General features: G+C 44.6%; 1 protein-coding gene across 3 annotated transcripts in view; it reads left to right on the top strand.

Moving 5' to 3' along the window:
* The first annotated feature begins 1,184 nt into the window (after nt 1-1,184).
* The window catches only part of FAM126A (family with sequence similarity 126 member A), a 91,634-nt gene continuing 86,441 nt past the window's right edge, over nt 1,185-6,377 (top strand). The window contains exon 1 of one of the 3 annotated variants that reach the window (XM_036863106.1): nt 1,185-1,442. The gene's annotated coding sequence lies outside the window, so the exon portion shown is untranslated. The remainder of the gene's footprint in view (nt 1,443-6,377) is intronic. The other 2 variants (XM_036863105.1, XM_036863104.1) reach the window with 2 other exon arrangements.

Raw genomic sequence — 6,377 nt, 5'->3', positions numbered from 1 at the left:
CAGCCAATCAGTGCCCTTTCACACTTCACGCCTTTGAACTTGCTGTTCCCGCTTCCTGAAATGCCCTTTGACTTCCTTCTCTGGCAAACTCCTATCTACCTTTTAAGATCCAACTCAAATATCACCTTCCTTGTGAAGTTCCCTGACTCTCCTAAACACAATAATTTCTTCTTCTGTGTTCCTCTGGCTCATTGAACCTAGCTCTGTTGCCCTTATCACCATATTTTGTTACTATTTACTTATAAATCTGTCTATACTCTTGGATGGGGGATCCTGATTGTTCTATAGATCTACCCTAATGATTAGCTGAAGTTGTTTGCTTGATGCCCTTTCAATATCAAGTAATATATTTTCTTACTTTTTGCTTGTTATTTATGTGTGTGCCATGTTTGAAAAGATCTTGGTGCTTTAGGAGAAGTCCTTCCCCTTTCTTATAAAACTAAAGTGGCTTCCTGTCTTCCAGGTTGAAGGTTCATTTTTCTTCTAATCAATTCTGATTGGACTTGCGAGGGACGTGGTAGGAGGATTCGGCAAGGTCGAAACAGAGGAACTATATGTAGGAAATAGTTCAGATGTGCTCAGGTTCCAGTCGTTACATAAAATATTTAGTGTGTATTTGGGAGAAGAGTAGGGAGGGAAGATGAAGAAAAACAAAACAAAACAAAACAGCTCATGGAACGGATATTGTGGAATTGTTTGACTTTTTCCGGACTAAGGCCAAAAGCAATGATATAAGGTGAGAAGAGTTTTTATTACCATTTTGCAAAACGTACATTTTTTTCTCCCCTCCGAGGATTTGATAAAATTTTGAGAAATTCTGGTGACTCGAATTACTGGGAAGTAAATCCTCCTGACCAAGAAATTAAGATATCAATTAGTTTCTCTTCTGTGATTACGGTTAACAGCATTTCGAAAGGCTTATTTTCTTCTGGGAGGGCTGTAAATCCTAATGCCTGAGTCCAAGAGACCTTCTCTGATCACTATCGCCTAGTTGTTGCCGCAATCTTAACAATCAATCATCTCCCCTTGGGTGCCCCGACCACGCCTATTGCTCAGACCACGCCCACCAAGTCGCCCTCCCTCCCACCTCATGGCTCCGCCCCAGGCCTAGCAGAGGAAGATTCTCATTGGTGGAGAAGTTGCTCTGGTCCCGCCCCGGCGAGCGGCGATAGGCCGAGCTGGCGTGGGGCGGTGGCGGTTGGCTGCCTGGGGACGGGTCCCTGGTCTTGCCCGTCAGGGTAGCTGGCGGCCGGGGCGGCTCTCGGCACTGGGTTGTCAGTCCGTGAGCGGAGGGGGAAGATGGCTCGCGGGGACCCGTTCTGCTAGGAAGAAGGGGGGCAGGTGGTGCTGCTTACTCGGGAGAAAGCAGAGCAGCCGCCGTCGCTGTCGCTGCGAGCCAGACAAGTCGAGGTTCTGGAGGTGGAGCCTGGAGAGCCGTTCTGGTGAGTCCGGCCGAGCGAACCGCGCCGGGCCCCTAGGGCGGCCGGCGACCGATAACTTTTTTGTCAGGGAGGAGCCGGGGCGAGGCGGCGGCGGGGAGGGCACCGGGACTTTGTCCCCGGGGCGGCGGCTTCGTTGGAGGTAACGGCTCCCGCGCGAGGCGCCGTGGTTGGGCGTGAGACGGTGCTGGGCGCCTGGGGCGTCCGGAGGTCTGGGGAGCGGGACCGGATGGTGGGCTGCGGCCGGCGGCTTCTCGCCCAGAAGTTGGGCGCAGCCCGCCTGCTGCCTGGGCGGCGGTGGCAGCTTTGTGCGCGCGGACTCGGGTCTTTCTCCTTCCCCGGCCAGGAGCCCTCCGACCTCCGGGCGTGACCGGAGTGCAGCCGCCTCGGCCCGACCCGCCGCCCCTCGGCGGGGTTGGCCTGGGGTGGCACCCCGCCACCCCCGCCGCGGCTGATGCTCCGGCCTGACCTCTCCTACCCCTCCCACCCCTCCTACTCCTGCTTGCCACTTCAGCGAGGCTGCCGCTATCCGTTCAGTCTAATGGCCAAAACGGTCACTGTCGTCCCCCTCGTCTTTGAAAGCTGCATTCGCCTCGGTTCCCCCCCCCCTCCCGCCCCAAGTCGGACAGATTCACAAAGCAGCCACGATTCCTTCCTTGGTTATTTACACCGGAGGTCTCTTCTGCAGCCCTTGCCCTCTTCTTTCTAAGAGTTAGTCCTCTCCTTAGGATGATTCTAACATACTCGAGAATCGTCAGGGTTTTGTCTGAAAATTGTTGCATTGAAAGACCCGCTGAAGTTTGCACGCTTTGGCAAAACTGCGTATCCGCCCTTCGGTGTGCACATGTGTGCGTTGTACCCTCAGAGTTTAGACAGTCCTGATAATTTTTAATTTTGCCCTGGTGTTTTCGTACTCTGCAGAATCGGTTCTCTGATAAATACACTATCACACGCCTGGCAGCCGCTCGGCTCTTCAGGTAGGGGGAGTTTATTCCGCTGGCAGCTTCTACGTATCTCAGAGACCGTACTACCGGCAGGAGGGCCAGGCTGTCCTTTGGCAAATTGTTTGTCCTTTGGGTCACCCGGTAGTTTTGGGGGCAGGTATGACACCTCTTTGGTTCGTGTATCATTTTACAGTTTGAAATTTTCAGCTTTTAAAATCTTATCTGCATAAAGTCATAAATATTGGTCTAACCTTGAGTCAATGTGATAGTCCTGGGAGGCTTGTTTTCCATAAGAACATTCTCCTAACATCCATAGGTCACCGCCCCGCCCCCGGCCCCCAATTTCTAAGCATTTTTTTCTTTAGGTTAATACATTTTAAGTCCAAAGCACCATATTTTTGAAGTGCAGGCAAGAAAGAAAGAAAAAAAATACCTGTAGGATATGCTTGATTGGCCAATAGTAGCTTCAAAGTCAGTTATTCTAATAATTCATTTCAACAAAGTGGCAAGGGAGAAAATCATCACCTATTTTAGAAAATAAACTCTGGATTTGGTGTATTTAGCCTTTTTTGATTTACTATACTTGTAACCATAGAGGGATTATAAACCCTCTTAGTTATCAGCATTAACAGGATATGGATAGCCAGATGAGGCATTGGCTAGGTCAGTGTGTTATCCCTGCTATGCTTCCTTTCTTTGTTGTATTCCTATTTTATGAAATCTGCTCTTGGTTGCATTTTTAGAGTGGTGTTGTTTTGACAGTCGGAGTTTAAATATATCTCGTAGTCAACTATTTTACTCAGGATCCTGTTGCCTGATATTTATTTTATAATGAATATTAAGAAATCTTTAAAAAAATGTTAGTATCAAGACCATTTTGGGGGGTATCAAGTTTACATTTTGTAAATAATGGAAATTATGTCAAACATAAAATTTGCACTATCCCAGGCTGAATAGGTGCTAGGGATACAGAAATGAATGTCATAACTCTTGTCATCAAGGAATTTACTGTGTAATATGCAAGACAGATAAGTAAAGTAACAATTATAATACCCTCTGATAAGTGTGAGTAGAGATATGCCTAGTATAGTAAGGGAGCAGAGTAGGAGATGGCTAACTCAGCTTGGATGTATATAAAGTCGGGGGCACACAGTAGAGTTTTAAACTATGACATAATTTTGCCAAGTGCAGGACGTAAGTGAATAACTTTCCAAGAAGAGAATATAAATATAGTCAGTGAGAAAGCAAGGAGGCATGAGAAACCCTGGTAGTTTAGAGAAGTCATTTGTCAGTGACAAGTCCGAAGTCAGTAACGTTGACGTGACTTGAATGCAGGGGTGAGATGGGGAAATGGTGGAAGATGAGAACAGCGAGGGTGGTAGAGGGCCAGACCAGGGCCTTGTATCCTTGGCTAAGGGGGTTGCGTTGAAAGTGATGGGTAAGAAACTGCTTAATGGATCTGTGTTTTGGATCCTCACTCTGGCAGAGTGAGGTAGAATCTGATAGATGCTGTCACCTCGGGAAAGAAAGGCGGAGGAATCAAGACTGAGGATTTGATTTGGTTCCATTGATTGGAAATGAGGAACACATAGATGGAGGGAAGATGATACATTCTATTTTGGATACTTTTGGATTTGAGGAAGCTGTGGAATGTTCAGGTGAAGCTGTAGATAGATGTTTGGATCTAGGATGTGAAACTTGTAAGGGAAATCAGGAATAGAGGGAAGAGTGGAGGTTGAATTGAAGAAGCTGTGTTGACTTGGGTATGTTGGAATGACTCAGATTGGGAGTCTTTAGCATAATGAAAGCAGCAGTCAGAGAACAGACAAATAAAAAGCAGATAGGTGGAAGAATAGTGTGAAAGAGAGAAGAGTAGTAGTTAGAAAGGTAGGAAGAACTTCAAGTGGGATGCCAAGGGAGGAGAAATTTTCAGATAGAGGGGGAATGGGTCAACAATTTCGAATTCTTTAAAGAGGTGTCAAATAAGGAGAGACTTCAGGGACCAGTGAATTTGTCAGGAGTCCGTAGGTGACTTTGACAAGTACAGATTTAGCTGAGTGGTGGTTCAGAAACTAGTCTTCAGAAGATTGAGAAAGAATGGATGATGATAAAGTAGACATGCTTGCCTGAGGCATTTTAAGAAAACTGAGGAAGGGAGAGAATGACAGCTATAGAGCAGTGGTTCTCAATCTTACCTACACATTTACAATCTTCTGGGGGAGCTTTTAAGAATCCCGATTTCAAGGGGGAACTCTTGTACCAATTTGGGGAGTGGGACAGGACCCAGACATCAGTATTTATTTCAATAGCTTTATTGAAGTATAATTGGCAAATAATAAACTATACATAGTTAAAGTGTGCAGTTCAATGTTTAACAAGTGTTTATACTCATTAAACCATCATCACAATCAAAATCACCTCCAAAAGTTTCCTAGTGCCCCTTTGTAATCTCTCTCTCTCATCCCCTGAAACCACTGATCTACTTTTTGTTACTATAGACTAGTTGCATAGATATTTTAAAGCTCCCTAGGTAATTCTGTAGGCATAGTTGAAACTGCTGCAGAGGGATATGGGTTGAAGAGATATTGTGCTTGATTTTTTTATATGCATAAGGAAAGTGAGAAGTAAGAGATTAGGAAAGTTATCTATTGGAACTAAGTCCCTGAGGACATAGAAGTAGATGGAATTTAGAGCTTTGACTGGTAAGAAAGGAAGACAATTCTGGAAGCAACATCTCTAACAAAGAATATGATATTAAAGATAGTATTTTTTGTTGTTGTTGTTATCAGCATCAAAGTTGTCATCATGTAATATCAAGATTAGTTCTCTGAAATACTCAAAAACAATTAGCATCTTAATATTATGAAAATGAATGCCCCTCAGAAAAACCCCTTAAATGCAGCCTGAGACCCCTGGCACCACCATGTAATGCTTTGTCATTTTTTTGGAGGGGAGCAGATGGAATTAACAGTTTGACTATTGCTTATTGTTAAGAGCCAAGTACTGCTAGAATCTTTTTGGCCCTCTCAGAGTTAGGCTGTATATCTGCACTGTGGAAAGAGAACATTTAACATTTACAAATCTCCTGTTTAAAGTATTTTTGTTCAGAAGAAATCCTGCTTGCTTGCCCTTTGGATATATGCCTTTTAAATACATTGGAGAAGAAAATCCTTCTTCTGTGTCCCAAATGAGACAGAGAAGAGTTGTGATTAGAAGTTGTCAAAGGCCCACACTTTGGGACTTCCCTGGTGGCACAGTGGATAAGACTCCACACTCGCAATGCAGGGGGCCCGGGTTTGATCCCTGGTCAGAGAACTGGATCCCACATGCATGCCGCAACTCAGAGTTCTCATGCCACAACTAAGGAGCCCACGTGCTGCAACTAAGGAGCTGGTGAGCCTCAGCTAAGGAGCCCACCTGCCACAACTAAGACCCGGTGCAACCAAATAAATAAATATTTAAAAAAAAAAAAGGCCCACACTTTGTATCCTGAGAAAGGTAATTCTACCCCCCCATCCTACCCCACTCCCCCATTCCACTTTTTCTTTTTCTTTTTTTTTAAATTTCCGGCTCAGGTTTTGGATGTAGGTGAAAGCTGAGCCCCACTGGTTCTGAGGTCCAGGGTTTGTTCTTCACTCTTGTTTCTTACCTTTGGCAGGGGGCTGAAAGTAAATGGTTAATATCTAAATATTATTTGACATTGCACTTGAGCATAACTAAAGGTGGGGTGAAAAATTTTGTCTGATTGTTTCCTAGAGTTCTGAAAATTTCTTTCATTGTGATTAAAGTATAAAAGTATGATCAGACCTAGAGAGGGTAGGCATCCCTAGTTTTGGTGCAGCCTAAAAGAGTGGGACTATCAATGTTAACATGATTTTGGATACTATTGTTACTATAGTCAAAGCAATATTGTAAACATTCTGTATTTTCTTAATTCCTAATGTAATACGTAATAATTGTAGGAAATTTGGAAAATTCAGGAAAGCATAAATGA

Source organism: Balaenoptera musculus, chromosome 9 (assembly GCF_009873245.2).
Source record: "Balaenoptera musculus isolate JJ_BM4_2016_0621 chromosome 9, mBalMus1.pri.v3, whole genome shotgun sequence".
NCBI classification, from domain to species: domain Eukaryota; kingdom Metazoa; phylum Chordata; class Mammalia; order Artiodactyla; family Balaenopteridae; genus Balaenoptera; species Balaenoptera musculus.
This window is presented reverse-complemented; position numbering and strand designations above follow the sequence as displayed.